The sequence below is a fragment of the Stegodyphus dumicola genome, chromosome 11, assembly GCF_044657685.1.
Source record: "Stegodyphus dumicola isolate Sdum_Otavi_A_Nest chromosome 11, ASM4465768v1".
Lineage (NCBI taxonomy): Eukaryota > Metazoa > Arthropoda > Arachnida > Araneae > Eresidae > Stegodyphus > Stegodyphus dumicola.
The window spans coordinates 94,863,766-94,884,556 of record NC_140778.1 but is presented as its reverse complement, the minus strand read 5'-3'; the positions used below and the strand labels follow the sequence as shown (position 1 = coordinate 94,884,556).

Below are 20,791 nucleotides of genomic sequence, written 5' to 3'. Positions count from 1 at the left end.
AATGCTATACTTGAAGATTCAAAATCACTGGACCCGGGCACTTTGAACGGGTGTCTACCCGGTGGCATTTGGTTCGCGGAACTGCCAACCAGATGGTCCAGGCGTTGGGTTTGGGCGCCTCGTGCAAGCCTCCCATGTGGCCTCTCTGGCTTTACTCTGTATAAGGGCGGACGTGGCCCTATATGCTAATTAACTTAATAGTAAAGGGGTGGTGGCCACGTCCTCCGTCACTATCACTATCACTATCACTGTACTATCGGAAGAATTCGTTGCAGTAGTTTATGATAATGCGTGTACAGCCCCAATTATGGCAGACAAAGTTATTTTGGAGTTTGTTCAAAGCTAAAAAGATATCATTGATGCAGAGACCAAAATAAAATGAATGCAGTTCCTGTTCCCATGTCATCCGAAATGAGGAATATCATAAAAAGTATGGACAGTTATTTAGACGCACATTCCAATGGTAGAATGAATAACAAAATGTTTGACATTGAACAATTTGATGCTAAAAAAGACAATGCAAAGAAAAATATCAGATTATTTTCCCAAAACTCAACAAATGTTTTGTTTTTCAAAAACTTGAAAATTTTGTATTAAATTCCATTAAGTTCTTGTGGATGTTTTTGTTTCATTGGTTTTTATTAAATACATGCATATATACATATCTATGTAAATAAAATGTACTCTAATAAGCTTAATTTTGTTGAATATATGCTTTTTTTTTTCTTTTCAATATTCTTTAACACGAAAAAATATTTCAGTCCCCTCAGTTTTGTGTTAAATGATTTTCACTGTATATCTGTTGCACATAAATCCCTTTCTTACATAAAATATAAATATATGTTTAGAATAACTAAATAAATTGTAAAGGAAGTTTAATTAGCAACTATGAAATCTTAAAAAAGTACATAGTATGAAATTTATAATGGCAAACATTAAAAATAGATGAAAGTAAATAAAATTTAAATTATAGAATGTACTTTATAAAATTAATAATAAGTGGTTAAAAATATTTTTTAATTACTTCAAACATGGAAGTTATTTGGTAGAGATTGTTGGATATAAAATTACTACTTCAAATTTTCAGATTACTATTGTTCATATTTAAAATCTCAACTTGCAGTCTTAATCCACATAACAACCATTGTAAAAATCACTCGTTATCATATTCCAAAGATCAGTAGCATACATTTTTTTTTTTTCAAAATTGTGCATAATATTAAATATTGGCTTTTGATAGTCAAGTTGATACAAATAAGATGAACTGTTTTTATGATTTTAGACTAGTAGTTTATTCTTCCGTTCACTTATTACAATATTTCATTTTTTATATGCTCGGCTATCCAAAATTTCAAGAGCTTTCCGGATATTTTTTTTTGTTGAGTTTTTACTGTACACACATTTCAGTATTTACATCGTCACAATTACACAGACACATACTTGAAGTGAATTTACTTTTACAGCTAAACACAGGAACTGGAAAACAAAAAAGTACTTATTCGGAGATTGTATTTCTTTTTCGTTCATGAAAATCAAAGTTCATTACACAAACATGCATTCACACTGCACAAGCATGTATGGAAATTCTTAATACATTTAGTAATCCTGATAATTGATTACGCATTTAGTAAATAAATCAGAAAATATTTTAATGTATAACAAATGAATAAAGTAGTTAAGCTTTTATAAAACAGCATAATACTACAGTTATGAAGATATTTAATATTATAAAGTTAGGTAATTTAGTAAATTTCAGTTGTTCACCAAAGCAATGAATTATGAAGTTCCTTGTATATCTTTATAAATAAACTTTACTGCTGTTTTAAGCAATTAAACAACTGTTCAAGTTATTTTAATAATTTTGTAATATATACACTAAAAGAAACAATAAAATGTATTAATCTATTTGTCAAACTTGATATTAGCACGAAAGTCTGCAGAATGCTTCGTAGTTTTTAAGCACATAGAGGCACTGCAATTCTTATTCCTTGACCTGAAGTTTTCTGCAATTTTTTTTTAAATTTAAATTGCTGTATTGGCACACATACAATTTTTGTATAGTGGCTTCAGATGTCGATAAGTTTTTCGAACACTTGTTTATTTTACTGGCGTCGCTGAATTTTGCGATAAAATGCAGCACATTTATTGCCGAGTGTCACCTTCCAAATTTTTCATACTGTTAATGTATACATAAACAGTGAATTATTCTCCTCTTTCCTCAAATACACTACGGCGTTAAAGAATAACCATTCACTAAAGATTTTGCGTAAATTCCCACTCGTAATAATTTAAATTGCGAAAATCTCACAATTAGCACCTAAACACACTATTCAGCAGCACAATTCTTTCGAAAGCGCGCCGTAGTAGTCAAAAGTGGGGTAGGCGTCTTGCCAGGTGAAACTAGTCGATATTTCCGTGACGTCAAAAATTTGAAAAGTGGGGTAGGGTTTGGAAATACGCCGCCATGACGGATAAGAAAACAGATGAATAATAGAACACCCATAATCACCAACATATAATGCAAGGATTTGAGAATAAAGATTGCTTATTAGCATAATAGTGCACTGAATATTAGATATAAAAATTATAGAACTGAAAGATTTGTCCCCTATCATCTTTGCTTATTATTATATATATTGAAAATAAACAGTTTGCTTCTGCAACAGAATAAATATCGAGCGTCTTGAAATGTTTTGTATACCTGGAGCTTTACAGTTCAGTACATTATACAAAGAGCAGTATATATAATGATTATCAGGTCTGTACAGAAATTGTTAATGGAAAATTCTTGTGTATAGATTTAGTTGATATTTCTTATCTTGTGTACAGATTTAGTTGATATTTTGCAAGACATGGCAATATTTCAGACTTTTATTGTAATTACTGTGACAAAACAATTATTAGAAAATTATACACGTATGAAAATTATTAATATTACATTATGTAGCTTATATTAATAATTTTCATACGTGTATATGTAATATTTTGGCAGGCACAGGAATGACCAAAGCTTGACAATATAACTACATCATAGGCCAGGCATAGTTATGGCTGGATAGAAGGTTGCAAAATGACGACAAAGAAGGATTTAGCTTTTTAGATCCCACATCTTTATTCAATTCTCTCAGCAGATCATTTTGCCTTTAGATGAAATTCTCAAAATTATATATTCAATATTGATTTAAACTAAGTAAGATTAAATTTAGACTTTACGTCATATCTGCTTTAACAAAGGAAAGAACAAGATGGGAGGAGCAGCGGTAGAAGAAAGCAGTCTGACGAAAAATGGCACGTATTCAGTATGTGTACTAGCGGTTATATAACATGCCAGAATGTTCTCGAAAGTACTGGTCTAGGATAAGATCCTGAAACTGCAGTAAGTTAATTATAGCTTGCATGCTCGTGCAGAGCAAAGCCACTGTATTTTCTATATTTTACATGTATATAATACATATTCCTTGTGTCTTGGTGAATACATTCTACCTCGCTGGCAGGTAACAGAAACTGACGATCAAAAGATTGATGAATATTTAATAATTTTGATGAGATTATCTAGGAAAGTAAAATAGTTTAAAACGTATTAAATATGGTTTTCCAGAATGTTTCCTAGCATAGTTTTTAATCTCAGACTAAATGATACACATTATCTGGAAGTTCATATTCTTGTGTCATAAAGTATGCTTTATTGTAATTAGTCTTAGATTGTAAAGTTAAATTTATGAAAATATGATGAGTTAAAAATGTATTGCAGATATTAAACTAGATTTTTATATGCAATTTTGAAATTTTAGAGATCTTGCTTCATGTAATTATTTTTAATGATTTTATTAAATTCTTAATTAATGCTATTATGCATGCATTAGAAAGTGAAATGAAATAATACTTAGGGATATCATTTGGCTGCATTCTGTTGTTTCTCAGTTAAACTATTCTGCATTCAAAAAATTACTCAAGGATTCTCACGAATACCAGCTCAAACAGTTCCAAAGTATTTCTGCAAAATATACATAATTACTTAAGAATTGTAGAATTGTATCTTTTTGATAATATTATTTAGCCTTTACAAGTTACTGCCAAAATTATTTTGTAAATCAGAAATCTTCGAGGGGATTAGTGTGTCTCGCATAGTTACCCTGGTGCCACACTATAACACTGAAATTGATAGATGTATAATTGAATGTTTAATCAAAAATGTCTAATTCCTCTTTTATGATATTTCAATAATTGATACTACTGAAACAAGAAATATTGGTATATTAACATTTTCTTAATATTCATTGTGTATTTGTTATGATGCATGTATTAATGTCATTACAAGTTAGCATTTGGTAATGTTTGTTTCAACAATTTAGGGTTTGATGAAGTGCCACAGAGATTATCGCTTAAAGAATGCGTGCAGGCCAACCACCAACACAAGATATTAAAAGAGCAATGAAAATGAAGATTTAACTATAAAGAAAAATCTGACTAATATTATTACTCATAACACTTAATTGTTTCGTATTATTGTAAATTTATGCGAGTTTTCCTGTATTCTGTTTATTTTGCAACTTATGTTATTGTAAATTCATGTATGTTTTCATTCTTGCTCTGTCATGCATTTCATACTAATTGTTTGTTGTGCATATTAATTATATGTGTATATTACTTCATTGAATTACTGTATTTGAATTTTAATAAACCTTTTTACCATTCAGTAGTACTTTTCCATAAAACCCTGAACATTCTAAACATCCCATATCACTAATCCTTAATTCTAAATAATACTTGAGTTTACTTAATTCATGTATTAATAACGAATTTGAAAAATAATACAATAGTGACATATTTTGAGGTAAAATAAATACTGCTAAATTGGACATTTTAAAATGTTTTTCCTTTTAATAGAGGAAAATTTTTTAAGGATTTAATTATTAGTATTTGAATATTGTATTAATATATGATTAATTAGTATATGAATATACTGTGTGTAATAAATAAGTAAGGCAGTGAATAAATTTTGAACAATAATTTCATATGAAGAAATATGATCTGCCTGGGTTAAAAAATTAATCTTTAAATCCTATTTATGAGATTATATGGCTGGAATCTGTAGCCCAAAAGCAGTTAAAGCAACCCACCTCCAAAAAAGAAGACATTTTAAATAGTTTCTTCCAAAGCTTGAAATATTTAAACATTACACGACCCTAAATTTCTAGTGAATTTAAAATACTCATTTCATTCAGTTCAGCTACTAGCCATTATATGAAATTTTCCTATATTATTAAAATGTTCCTCATGATTTTGCAAGGTGAAGACCACAAATGTTCTGCCCTCATAACTAATGATGATATAATCAGCATGAAGTAGACTTCAGCGTAAGGAATATGGAACTATATATTTTGCTCTTTGTTTATTAATTAGCTCACTTTTAAAAAATTCATATCATATAGTAAGTAGTATCCATAATTTTTCTCATTTTCTTAATATTTCATTGAAGTATTTAAATGTTAATTTAATTAGCAATACCTAATAATGTCAACTTCGATATAAAGGCTGCATAAAAATGAAAATGGCTAAATTAAAATAGTGAATTGAGGTTGTAGAGTTCTCATTTATTTTTATTAACCAGCTATTTTATGATAATTAGCTTTTCTTTCTTCCTTTCCATTTTCCTGCCAGGATGCTAATTTTGAGTGTATTCAAATGAGGTGAATTCATTTCGTTACTTTTGATTTACGCCATAAATGCTAGCTGATTCTGTATGAACAAGGTGTGCACTCTGTTAATTTGTCCGAGTCTATAAAAGGTTTTTTTTACACCTATTCCAAACCTCTGTTGTAATTTCCAAAACATAACGAGAAGTCGCTTAAGTTTTCCAGAGTTCTCGCACAGTATATATTACCAAAGTGGGTGAAACTCGTATAAGGTGTAAGAAAGACCAAAAGGAGATTTATTAAATCAAGAAAAGTAATCGGTGGAAAAGGCATTTAATCTTAATAATGAAAAATCAAATTTTACACCAAATATTCAGACTTTTGTAACTGTTTTATATTTAATTAGCGAGAGTTTAAAATAAAAATTACCTTTATATTCATAACATAGGTTACATTCTGTTAATTTCCCATAAATAAACATAAAGAATACATTGACAAAATCATTGTACTAAGCTATTTTCATTGTACTTCAAATTTAGGTTGTTTTCATGAAATTCTTTTATTAAACATTAACTTATACTTGATAATCAATCTTCAAGTTCGAAAATAAGTTAACTGTAATTGCATTTGTTTTGTGATCAAATATTTTAATTTGGCATTTGAGCATTTCTAATGGCATTTCTTTTTCTGTTTGACATCTCTGCTCTGTTAAGGTTATAACCAGTTAAATTGTTACTGTGTCTCTGAAAAATCAACAGCATTCTTAAACACCATTTTAAAAATATTTCTGTGTGTAGTATTTTATCAGTAGAATTTTTCCTAAATAAATGCATGTTGTTATGAAAACATTTGAGAGTACATGTCTTGAACGAGAAACAGTATTCGTAGTGTTTAGTCAATTATGATATATTAACAGCTATCATAATTGCATGTATGTTGTATGCATTATACATATATATATGCATAAAGACCCAATTTTGGCAATAAGTAGAGCTGTTACAAAATAATCATGAAGTCTAATGGAACGTACTCGTCACACATACTGGGGAGGAATCAAATTTATGTACGTATTTGCCACTCTTAAAGAATTTTTGGGGGGAATTACAAATGTACCAATTTCTTATTAATATATAATCATTTGTTAATATTAAAGAAAAATTCATTTCTTAACTTAAATAAGCCAGCTAAGTCATAGACCGAAATATGTGTTTCTGCAGATATTCAGAACTTCCGGAACTACGAATACATTCACAGTTACAAAATATGTAAAATATACAGTCAAAAGTCGTTAATCCGGACTCGTCGGGACTTCGGCGATTCCGGATTATCGATTTTTCCTGATTATAGATCATCAGTTTAAATCTGGTAAGATGGCATGCAGAAATTACAAAATTAAAAATATGAAACCGTAATTTATGAAATAAAGAACAATTATGATCTAAAGGGTATCAAAATTTACAAAAAGAAAAAGCTTAATATTTATTTGTTTACTTTATTAAACATTTCTTTCAATGTAAGTTGCTTCGTTTCATGTGATAATACTTTCTCTTTAATTCTATTAAACAGACATAATTTCTTGTTTAGTTACAAAGTTCCGCTGTTCAAGTCCTATAATTGCTGTGTTGAGAATACCGACTAATTTGTCAATCGAAATGTTTTCGTTTTCAATAACCTCTGGGTCACTTTCTTCACTATCGGAAGCGAATTATAATGACGAGGAACTTGATTTAAATCATATCAAAGACGGAGTACATCGAAATGAAATACTACACTTAGTACGGAATTATAAACCAAATAAAATAAAAACATCTGCCCTGAAGATAAGGATAGTGTTGACAGATCAACTTCCAATCCGCGGCGTGAAATTGATAAACAGATTTCGGATTTCAAAACATACTTTCGCTTTGTAGATACAAATTACATATTAGTAAATATATATCGGAAATTCTATTTGACATAATCTTTCTAATCTATCATAATCTAATAATGACGTTTCTGCCCCCCCCCTCTGCCGCAGAGCAGCGTGAAATTGATAAACAGATTTCGGATTTCAAAACATACTTTCGCTTTGTAGTAAATATATATCGGAAATTCTATTTGACATAATCGAAAGTTCAAGCTTACTTTTATAAAATTGCTCTAACAGTCTGCAAAAAATAATAAGCCGGATCCATTTCGAAGATTAAGGAACAACGCAATCTGCAACATTAACTGAATTAGATAACTTTAGCTTAGCGTATAACTCCGTTACACATTAAACGCACATGCGCGCAAACATATTCGCAGCCGTAAGGGTCTTACGCACTCTCGTAAACGCCTGTGCGCATGCGTGAACGCGACGCATGCGCAGAAAGTTTGTAGGTTTGAGGTCCGGATTATAGATCATTCCGGATTATGGGTGTCCGAATTAACGACTTTTGACTGTATTTCTTTTAAATGCTTGGAATATTCGGGAAAATATCTAAATTCAAAGAAATGGTAAAATACGTTTCACTTGCAGATTCTTTGTTATTTATTTGATTATATCACCATTAATAACAATGTTCACCCCCCAGAATAAAAAATATATTGTTTATGTACTGAAGTCTTGGTTTGTTTCCCTTGACAAGTCAATTAATCTATCATCAATGACAATAGCTACCTTTTAAATACTTTTAATTTTGGCACTTAAAATGTTTGCATTTCAAAATAATATTTCTATGCAGCTTTTAAATAATTTTTAATGCAACAGAAATCTAAATAACTTCAAATGCTGGCTAAAATTCATTCCAATAATTCATCGCTTTAAATTTCTGTTCCTTGCAGATGATACAGGAAAAACCTTTTCTAATAATATATTTCTAATTCTACAAGGAATTATTGATAAATAACCCGATGAAAAAATTGATACAGGCATAGATGGAGAAGATGTAAATAATTATTACGAAATAATGTGAAGCAGTGTTTGCATTCAAAATGTAAGATGTTATACTTATGAAATTCTGCACTTCACTTTGGAACTGTACGAATTTTCGCTCAGAAAAAGACTGAAATTCAGGATATATTAGTTACACTTTTAAGGAATAAAAACAATTCAGAATTTACCATACGTTACATTCGTACATACGCAAAGAAACACGGACATACGTAAAAAATATAGCAAGTGTTTGCAAATAACATTGAAGAAATTTTACAATTCCTTAATGCTGTTTATTTAATTCTTTTAAATAAGAAATAAAAGAGCGAATATACGTTAACAAACTAAGCGGGAAAATTCAGTTTACATTACTGAGAATTACAACATGTAAACAAATTACATCTAAATAACGAATTATTAAGCACAATATATGGTAACAATTATTAAATGCACTGTTAGACAAATTAAAATGAAACATATATTAGAAAAATAAGCAAGTGCAATCGGTATGAACGTTAAAATAACTAATAAACAAAGTTCCACAACATTGCAGTTGTACACATCACTCGACAGCCATGGAGATCACGAATGAGCTAGCGTAGGGTTGCTTTTAGTCGCCAATATTTCTTCCCGCGCCAAAGGTACACCATCAAGCAAGCGCAATAAGCGAAATTCGCTTAACACTGTTCAACTCGTGTGCGGTCTGCCATTACGCGCACGGGTGAACTCGCACCCACTCGGAGTAGCTGGCGAACTGGGCGGTGGGAGACTCGTTAGGCAGGTTCTAGGAGCAGAGCAGTGTACAGCTGATGGAGAAAATGTAATTTTGGTCGCTATTCAGTGCGACGTTTAAAGGCCAGATAAGAGCGCCTTAGGGGGGGGTCGAAAGCAACCGGTTAAGCGGGTGAAAAGAAGCTTTAAGTGTGATGTATATTTTAAATAACTTTAACTTTAATGGCGCTCCTGCTGTTAGAACCCAGCCTCAGTTGTTATTTTTCTTTTCATAGTTTATAACTGTAAGAGTGGCAACCATCTGATCTTTGTTGTAGTTTGTTGCAGTTCTATGGATTTTGAAAATAAATATGACGCTGTAGAATTTTATATGTAAAGTTATTTTAAGTTTATTAGGAGAAAGGAGAACGGTTAGTTCTTGCAAATCTCGAACAATTTTGGTGATGACGGAAGTGATCGGTAAAACAAGTCAAAGTGATTTTGTTGGTTTTATCGAATTTAATTCTATTTGACTTTATTGAATTTATTTTTATTGAAATGGAATCGTTAATTGAGAAACGAAAACCTGTGAGAGCGTCTTTTACGAGAACAATTAATGCAATTTTGCAAGAATTAGAAAAGGAAATTCCTGATGCAAAATCTGTAAAAACGAAACTTGTTACTTTAGAACGTTTATCTGTGGAACTTAATGCATTTGATACTCAAATATTAAATTCCGAATTTTCTTCAAATGATCAGTTTGAAAGTGAATGGGCGAAAATTGAAGAATACAAAGAAAAGTTAGATTTAATACGAGTAGAAACGGAATTATTCTTCAATCGCCAAACGACACTATCCATAGGCAGTGTTCCGCCGAATTCGAACAAACGGAAACTGAAATTACCTAAAATTGAGTTAAAACAATTCGGTGGTGAAATTAAAGATTGGTTACCGTTTTGGGGGCAATTTCGGCGAATACACGAAGATAAGGAAATTCAAAACGAGGATAAGATGCATTATCTCGTTCAAGCGACCGTACCCGGTACGAGACCACGGGATATTGTAAACAGCTTCCCTGCAACTGCCGAAAATTAGGAAAAAGTTATAGAAAGCTTAAAAAAAAATAGGTTTGGCAGGGAAGAATTGTTGGTAGAATTCTATATTCGGGAATTATTAGGTTTGATTATTAAAAATGTAACTGATCAAAAGGGAAAATACAGTATATCAGAATTGTATGACAAGTTAGAGTCGTATTTGCGTTCGTTGGAGTCAATAGGAATGACAAGCGATAAATACGCTGCAATGCTGTTTCCGCTCGTGGAATCTTGCATTCCCGAGGAAATTTTACGAGTTTGGATTAGAAATTATGCATCAATAATTACAGCAGAAATTTGTCACTCTGATAAATTGAAACAATTATTATTGTTTTTAAAGAATGAAGTGGAAGGAGAGCAGAGAATTTCTTTGGCAAAAGCTGGATTTAAATTAATTGATTCGGGTGCCAAGAGAGAAAGTAGAAAAGATAAAAGGTAACAGAGTGAACATTTCGTGCGTATAGCAAATGATTTATTCTCAGGCCATAATAAAGCAACCAATTATAGTGAGAAGAATTCTTGCATATTTTTTGAAAAATTTCATGAAACTCGAGATTGCTTTGTTGCTCAGAAGATGCCTCTGAGCCAAAAGAATGATGAAATTAAGAAAGAGAAGGGTTGCTTCTTCTGCCTCAAAATTGGACGCAGGGCCAAGCAATGTAAGACAAAAGTACGATGTATGATATGCTCGAAAATACATTGGGGAGTCATGTGTCAGGATTTGCCCACCAATCAAAAGAGCAATGATGTTGAAAAGAATAAAGAAGAGGAAACACAAAACGTATCACTTGTGAGCACTAATTTCTTAGATGAAGTGTTTCTTCAAACACTATTAATTAATATAGACGCAAACAAAAAGCAGAAGACAGTCAGAGCACTTATCGAAACAGGATCGCAACGTTCCTACATATTAAAGGAGACTGCTGTAGACATAGGGTGCCACGCAATTGGATCTGAGTCTTTAATCCATGCACTTTTTGGAGGAGTAGCAATAAAGAGAGAAATTCACAAACGCTATGAAGTGAACGTTAGGGGGAAAGCCTAAGAGATGATTTTTCTAGACGACTAATCTTGTTGAAACAGTCGAAGATTTGTAGACCAGTAGTCAGTTTACAGCCTGGACCATGGATAGAAGAACTAAGACAGAAGAATATCCATGCATCTGATGTAGGAAAAAAGGATTTGAAAATAGAAGTTCTTATTGGAGCTGACGTCGCAGGTGTTCTGTTAACCGGAAGAATTCAGAAATTAGAAAATGGGCTGACTGCTGTAGAATCACTACTTGGATGGACAATCATGGGAAAGATAAAAGATAACGTTTCAGAAAGAAACTCCTTGTCCATGTCTTCAACCATAACGTCGATGTTGACTCACAGCAGTGACACAGAAAACTTGTGGAAGCTAGAAGCACTGGGAATTACAGATGCCAAAGAAAGTAAAACTGACTCAGAGTTAGAAGAAGCAGTGTGGGATTTTTACTTGGTCTTAGAAGATTTATTGCCAGTAGAGGGAGGCCATCGATAATTTATAGCGATAAGGGAAGCAATTTTGTAGGATCCAATAACCTCTTGAGATCGATTAATTGGAATACCATTGAGATAGAAGCCGCCACAAACAAGATCGATTGGAAGTTCAGTCCACCCGCAGCACCATGGTGGGGTGGCTTTTGGGAACAACTTGTTCAAATGATTAAGAAGCTTTTGCGTCGTGTCCTAGGCCAGTCATGTCTGAATTATGAAGAATTGATGAGTGTGCTGTGCGACTGCGAAGCAACTGTGAATGCCAGACCACTCACTTATGTGTCAGAGGACTCTGATGATCTCTTACCTTTGACACCGTCCTTGTTTTTAGGTGAAATTCCAGTCTTTGGAGTTCTTGACTTGGATCATCTTGATAAAGTTGATTTCAACATGAGACTGAGACATTTACAGAATTTACGAGAGCTTTTGAGAAAGAGATTTAGAAATGAATATCTCGGCCTGCTAGTGCAACGTCCATCTACAGTGCCGATTTCTCAACAGATAAAAATCGGTGATATAGTTCTTATCGAATGTGATGAAAAACGCAAGGTGTTGTGGCCTCTAGCAAAAGTAATTGAACTATATCCCGGAAACGACGGCAACATTCGAGTAGTTCGTGTCAAAACCATGTCTGGAGAATTAGTTCGACCAATCCAGAGAATATTCCCTCTCGAAATACCTTCATCTTTGGAGTCAGATGAGGCAAATGAAACTGAGACGCAGGGTGAAGACAGTTTAGTCTCAAAATTACCAAAGAATAATTCAGCTGCAGATTTATCAAAGTAACATTAAGACTGTCGTGACTAGAAGTGGACGACAAATTAAAATTCCGTCTAGATTTCTAGCTTGAACACTACTTGAGTTATTTTAGAGTAGAAATTTAAGAACATAATTTTTCTTTTGTTTATTATTTAGCCTTAATATTTGTGTGGACAGTATTCTTTTATTATATTTTGTTTTGATTGATTAAGTATATGTCATCAATCAAAAGGTGGGAGTATTGTTAGAACCCAGCCTCAGTTGTTATTTTTCTTTTCATAGCTTATCACTGTAAGAGTGGCAACCATCTGATCTTTGTTGTAGTTTGTTGCAGTTCTATGGATTTTGAAAATAAATATGACGCTGTAGAATTTTATATGTAAAGTTATTTTAAGTTTATTAGGAGAAAGGAGAACGGTTAGTTCTTGCAAATCTCGAACACATGCTATGCGATTCCATTGTTGTGATGCACGTGTTTCTGTGCTAGCTGAATATCATGTGAACTGTTTAAAAATTGTAATAATAAAAGTTTTGAATTCTTGAGATATACTCATTAGTTGAGTCTTCTTTTAAAGTACAGAAGTAATTAAATTCAACAAACTACACAAGAAGTTACATTAAGAAACTATTAAGAAATTAAATGCTCTCGCATGTGGCTGCGGAGATAAGTTGTCTCTTGTTAAAGAGACGTTAAAGAACTCTCTTTAAAGAGTTAGAGAACAGGGTACCTCCGGTCAATGCCCTTACGATTGTTAATGCGGGGGCGGTTTAGGAACGTGAAGTAAGCATCCACTGGTATTCATATACCGGTGCCGTTTAAAAGGCAGTTGAGCATATTCAGGTTGTCAGATAGCTCTGGGTCGCTTTTCAAAAGAGGCAACCGCAAGATCTTATACCGGCAGGGTATGTAATACTCGATTTTCAACAAGATGGATGTTTATGAAAAATCTTTCCGAAAGTCGCTGTATGAAGCGATTAATGGGCATAATTTTGAGGTCGTTATGAATGTCATCGTTCCTTATGAACTACTGAGCGTTTAATATCTGCCGTAAAAATTTTGATTGAAAAATTTGAATGTGTTTACGGTTATTCAGAGGAGCTGAGCCCCAGATGGGACTCGCGTAAGTGAGAATAGGCTTTAGGATAGATTTGTAAAGCAAGATCTTGTTGTCAAGTGACAGGTCGCTATTTTTAGCGAAAAAGGGGCTCAAGTTGGCTTTGACAGCTTTCGCATTCGCAATGATACGAAACGGTAGGGATCAAGGATCAAGAAAGTTAATTTACGGCGTGCTCTAGGCTAGGGCTTCACATCATCAGAGATAAAATAATTACATGAAAAGAGGGGTTCATCAAATACGAGAAAAAATTTAGAAGGCAAATATAAAATAAAAGCTTTTCAGATTGTTGATTTTTCCGATGATAATCCTATGTGTTATATCTGACTTCGAATCTAAAATTTTCTGAAGAACACAAAAACCTTGTCTAAAACTTAAAGGTTTATTTAACTGGAACTTCAACACTGATTAAAACTTATCACAACAAAAACTTAACATCTTGGGTGGAAAAACTTCAAAGTGCTTTAAAGTAACAGCTATGCCGGCACGGTGAAGAACACTTTCCTTTAAAAGACAGAATCCATCTAGCCCTTTCGGCGTATATCTCCATTTCGCTGAATTCAGACATCCGCTCCTACATGTTTTGGACTTACACGGCCACGGCTGGAACTGGAATAGGACTGGATCAGGACCGGAACAGGACTGGAACAAGACGGGAACCGGAACAGGACTGGATCCGCAACAAGACGGGAACCGGAACAGGGCGGAAACCGGAATCTCTCATCCCCTGGCTTCTCCCCGGGCAGGTCTATCTATTCTGGCTCGAACTAAAAGGAACTGCGGTGCCACTAAGGAAAGCACCTCCTTTTATTGCCGGCGGTTGCCGTTACTACAGGCGACTTATGCAAATATTTAACATCCTTCCACCTAAGAAAAAAAAAGTGAACTTTCACATCAAAGTAAAACAATGCCAAAGAACCCTTAATATGCCAGTCTGTCCGGCGGAGTTACAGTTCTACCAGATCGTGTTACAGGCCTGACAGATTTATCATCTATGTTGAGTTTAAGTTCAGACAAAGAATCTTGTTTTTCATTCTGCAGCTTCACGGGTACATCATTTTGTGCTACCTCTAAAGGATACAGAGTTCGAACTGCTCTAAGCAAAATTCCATTTCGGGTCTTTACTCTTGCAAGCCGATTTATTCCATCAGGTCCTGGAAGTAGTTCTATGACACGACCAAGTTGCCAAAAAGGTCTTTTGTCACTACTACCGATCAAAACAATATCATCTAATTTAATAGTAACTTTCCTTGCAGCTCTTTTATGCGAAACCTTGAGAATTCCCAAATATTCTTTACGAAATTTATTTTTAAATGCTTCTCGTACAGTTTGAATATACTGAAATCTTCTTTGTAAATTACTTGATTTAATACCGCATTTTGTATCCCGCAAACTACTAGTTCTAATTTCTTTTAAAAAGTCGGCAGGAGTTAAAGCTTTAAATTCAGGATCGGAAGGAATTACTGTCAACGGTCGGTCATTAAGAATCGCTTCACAGTCACACAGTATCGTGTACATTTCTTCATAATTTAAACAAGCATGTTTAAGAACTTTTTTAAGGACTTGCTTCATCATTCCGATCAGACGTTCCCACCAACCACCCCACCATGGAGCACCAGGGGGAATAAATTTCCATGTTATCCGCTCATTGGCCGCCTGCCGATTAATTTGTTCAAAATCTATTAATTTAAATGCATTTGAAGCTCCTACAAAATTAGTTCCATTATCACTGTACACAGTTGTGTGTTTACCTCTTCGTGACACGAACCGATGAAAAGCCTGAAGAAACACTTCTGTAGATATAGAGAAGTCAGCAACTCCAAATGGACCGCTCTATAAACGGCGCATGTAAAAACACAAATCCATGCCTTTTCTTTGTTTCTCAACAATAAAGGACCACAAAGGTCTATACCCGTTACTTGAAATACTGCTGAATCATTTACTCGCTCTATTGGCGGTGGGGCTGATATGTGGTGAACAGGTGCAGCAGAATATCTCTTGCAAGTAATGCATTTACTCAAGACAGAACGTACCGTTCTTCTGCCAGATAACAACCAAAACCTTTCCCTTAAGGTATTCAGTATATATTGTACACCTGCATGTCCTTTCTTTTTATGTTCTTCCATAATTAAATTCCTAACTAATGGATGTTCTCCTGGTAATATTATAGGTGTTCTAAACTCTAACGTGTCATCTCTTCGAAACGCACCAGTTTTAATTCTTACAATTCCCGCATCATAAAATGGACTAAGAGTTCGTAAGCGTGCGTCTTCTATATCCTGAAACGATTCCGATTGAATCAAGCGAATAATAACCTTTTCTGCAAAATCAATTTCATCAACAGTGAGTTCACCTTTCCTTTTTTGCTTATTTCTGCAATTAAAGAAAAATCGTTGAATCCAACCAACAACTCTAACTGTTTTTCGATAGCTAGAAAATCGCTCGCTCAAACTAAACCTTTCTGTAGACACTAGAGATGAAACCACTGCCTTTTTTTTCTCGCTGGCTATTTCCGCTTCATCAGTTATAAATTCGGCACTCGGCCAATTTTCTTGCGATTTTAAAAGCCAGCTCGGACCCTCCCACCATTTTGACCGGGAGAGTTAGCGAACTGAACACCCTCTACTTGGAAGATCTGCAGGGTTAAGGTGACCAGGTATATGCCTCCAATCCTCCACACGTGTCAAAAGCCTTATTTCCTGTACTCTATTTTCTACAAATGTCCCCCATTGTTCTTCCCTTTTTATCCATGCAAGGACAGTAGTTGAATCTGTCCATAAAAATATACTTCTGGCCTCAAAGTCTTTTAGAACGTCTGCAGCAAGACGAGATGCTATAGTTGCTGCTAACAATTCTAATCTTACAATAGTAGTTTCCTTTTTACCACAAGGGGAAACTCTAGACCTAGCCTGAAGCAACTGTACTTTAACTGATTCAGGTTCTTCTACACGAATAAAAACTACTGCCGCATACGCTGCTTGACTGGCGTCACAGAAAACATGGATTGAACACTGTTTTGGCTGATATCGTATCCACCTTGGAATTTTAATGTTTTTCAAAAGAAAAATGTCTTTTACCCATTTCAAAAATTTACTTTTAATTTCGGTGTTAACTTCTTCGTCCCATTTTACTTTTGTTTCCCATGTACGCTGTAATAACATCTTAGGTAATATAAGGACTGGACATGTTATACCGATGGGATCAAATACTTTATGGGCTATTGCCAAAATACTTCTTTTCATAACTTTCTCGAAACAAAGATTTTGTAAATTAGCAACATTTATTTGAAGAGTATCGCCTTGTCTTTCCCATAACAAACCTAATACATTCGCAATAGATTCTGTTTCTAAACTACAGTCGGTATATTCCCAACCCCGTAATTCAAATTTTCGTTCTGCCATTACATCTGAAGATACTTTCATGAAGCGCTGTAATTCATCTTCACTTCCGACACTTGTTACACAGTTATCAACATAGAAACTATTCATTAATTTAACAATAATGTTGGAAGAATATTTTTCATCTGCATCATTTTTCTCCAAAATTGAATTTAAGTGATATTGAATAACAGCTCCAAGTAAAAATGGACTACTGGTTACACCAAATACGACTCGACAATGACGAAAATGCTTCAAGCCATCTTCACCCTTTATCCAAAGAAATCGGAGGAAGTTTCTATCACTAGAATTCAGGCCAATTTGTAGAAAGGCCTTACGAATATCAGAAATCACCCCTATTTTTTCTTGGCGAAATCTATTTAAGATTGTAGGAATAAATGAAATAAGGTTTAATCCCTTTTCAAGACAATCGTTGAGACTCGGAGAACCCTTTACTTTAGACGAAGCGTCAAATACTGGCCGTAACTTCGTAGTACTATGTTCCTTAACAACATGTCTATGTGGCAAATAATGATGGGGTAAACCTAATTCATTTACGGGTACTTCCTCTATTATGCCCTCTTTGAGCCATTCTTGGAATATATTTTCATACTCTTGGCGAAGATTATCTCTTTCAAGTTGCCTAATCGTACCGTGCAACCTTTTAAGCGATAACTCAAAATTATCCGACAGGGAAGGGTGCCCTTCCAACCAAGGCAAAGACACTACAAAGCGGTCATCTTCTATTTTTACAGTATCAAGAAAATGTTGCCTGATAACCTCATACAATTCCAATTTAGTCTTTTGTTCGGATGGGTCCGTAATACCAAGCGAGTCGAGGGCCCATAAATCAGAAATACAAGCCTCTTTATTCAACATTGATGTAACTAAGAATGTTGAACCTTCACTATTCAACTCCCCGGTTTTTCCCATAACCGTCCATCCTAACTTTGTTTCAATAGCTACCAGACCGTTTGAAATCTGTTTACGATTCCCCGTTAATAATCGTCCTGCAACATCGGCTCCTATTAAAATTTCTATAGGTCCTTCTAAACGATCTGTTAAACTTATTCCACAGTCAGCAAGCTCTTTAAGCCATATTCCTTGTCCAATATAAGGTATACTATTACAAATAACAGGCTGACTTAACGCATCAAAATTACAACTGTACGAGCCAGACATGTTAGATAAATGAATTTTATAAACTTTATGTTCACACAAACTGGTCGTTGTACCGCCAAATAATGCGTGGCTAAGGTATTCCTTTACCGTATACCTATAACCCATATCTTGAGCTGCGCTTTGTAGAATATACGACCTTTGAGAACCAGTATCAATTATAGCTCGAGCCGAACGAGATTTTTTATCTCCTTTAATTATTACTCTTATTGTTTGCAGCAAAACTTTAGGAGACCTTGAAGAAATGTTGGCGAGTGTTTCAGCCTGATTTGGAGGCTGTTCCGTTGCCCTTGTCTCACTCATTTGTGAATGGCCCTTACATAGAAAAATATGATGCCTTTTGCGGCATGTAAAACAAACTGTTTTTAATCTACACCTCCTGACAGAATGTCCAGATTTCAGACACAGATAACAAGAGCGTGTCCTTTGGACCAAAACTTCTCTTTCTGACAACGATAAGTTACGCGCCTGAAAACATTCCGCAGAACCATGATTTATACTGGAACAAAATATGCAGGCTTTTCTAGCTTCATTTGAAGAAGTAAACAGTTCAGCTGCCGTAGGTTTTAAGCGAGGTTCTCTTATCTTTAAACCAGAATTCCCTTTCTTATTACCGTGAGCCAATCGATCGAAAACATTGAAAGATTTAGCTGCTAAAGAAATTCTTTCCTCACTTTCAACTTCACCGCGCAAAAAACATAAAAGGCGCTCAAGGTCAGATTCCCTTTCTCTCAACTCGGCGTTTTCGCCGGTTAAACTTTCTGATCCTTTACGCGAAAACCTAAGTCTCTCCCAGGTTTTTAAGACTTCATTCGGCAATGCTGATTCTACCAATGGATATAATATCGCGCAATATTTGCCTCTATTTATTCCCAATATCTCCAAGGCTCTTAGATTAGATTCCAGTTCATCGTATAGTTTCCGCAAAGAGTGTGTACCTTGTTTTTGAATAACAAGGGTTAGCAAATCACGAATATAAATCTCCGTTAGTAATTCTTTGTTACCAAAACGCGTCTGCAATGCTTCGATTGCGCTCTTGTAACTATCGCCAGTTGGCGGAAAGCTTTTATTATTTCCTCTGCAGGAGAATTCTTCTCTATAGCCTGTGCTAAATAAGCAAATTTATCATTATTATCTAATGTAGGATCTTTATCAATCTTTTGGAATTGCCCCCAAAATCCTAGCCATTTCTTCACGTTGCCGTCAAAGATAGGCAATTTAATCTTCGGATAATGTAACATTTTATTCTGAACAAAGGACGGATCAATTAAAGTTACATTCGGGGTTCCAGAAGTAAAATCTTTTACTTTACTTTCCAGAAGTCTCCACCTATCAAAATATAATTCAGATTCATCTATTTCCTTAATAAGTAAAGTCTCATCTGTAATTTCTTTAAACATTAATTCTCGTATTTTCATTTCAATATCAAACAAAACTTTAGCTTTCTCGGAAATAACTTTTATTTTAATTAATTTTTCTTCCTGATTAAATTTAGTTTCTTCATTGTCAAATTCATTACAAGCTTTACTGAATAGTCTTCTATATTGAGTTCTTGCTAATTTTAAAGCTTCCATGATTCAAAAATAAAAAAGTCGCTTACCTTGCAGATAATATCCTGTCGCTTGATGCCAAATGTTGATTTTTCCGATGATAATCCTATGTGTTATATCTGACTTCGAATCTAAAATTTTCTGAAGAACACAAAAACCTTGTCTAAAACTTAAAGGTTAATTTAACTGGAACTTCAACACTGATGAAAACTTAACATCACAACAAAAACTTAACATCTTGGGTGGAAAAACTTCAAAGTGCTTTAAAGTAACAGCTATGCCGGCACGGTGAAGAACACTTTCCTTTAAAAGACAGAATCCATCTATCCCTTTCGGCGTATATCTCCATTTCGCTGAATTCAGACATCCGCTCCTACATGTTTTGGACTTACACGGCCACGGCTGGAACTGGAATAGGACTGGATCAGGACCGGAACAGGACTGGAACAAGACGGGAACCGGAACAGGACTGGATCCGCAACAAGACGGGAACCGGAACAGGGCGGAAACCGGAATCTCTCATCCCCTGGCTTCTCCCCGGGCAGGTCTATCTATTCTGGCTCGAACTAAAAGGAACTGCGGTGCCACTAAGGAAAGCACCTTTTATTGCCGGCGGTTGCCGTTACTACAGGCGACTTATGCAAATATTTAACACAGATAATGCCTTCCGCATGAGAAAAAGAAAGGTAAAAACCCATAGAAGGTCTTTTTATATAAATTTCGTGTCTAAAAAAGGCCAGAATTCAATTTGGATAGGGGCTGTCATCATTCAAAATTTACAATAGAATTAAAAAAGTGCAAAAGGTTTCCTTGATTCTTGATATCAACAATAATTTTAAAATCCTAAGTCACAAACAGATCGAATAAAAACAGCTAGAGGAAAGGCAATCAATTTGAACTCGCACCCACCTGGAGTAGGTGGGCGAAAGAAGCGGGAAGGGGGCCGTTAGGCCA

General features: G+C 34.4%; 1 long non-coding RNA gene across 1 annotated transcript in view; it reads left to right on the top strand.

Moving 5' to 3' along the window:
- LOC146994206 (uncharacterized) overlaps positions 1-4,696 on the top strand; it is a 12,292-nt gene extending 7,596 nt beyond the window's left edge. The window contains exon 2 of the long non-coding RNA XR_015043848.1: positions 4,353-4,696. This is a non-coding gene — a long non-coding RNA (uncharacterized LOC146994206). The remainder of the gene's footprint in view (positions 1-4,352) is intronic.
- The last annotated feature ends 16,095 nt before the right edge of the window (positions 4,697-20,791 follow it).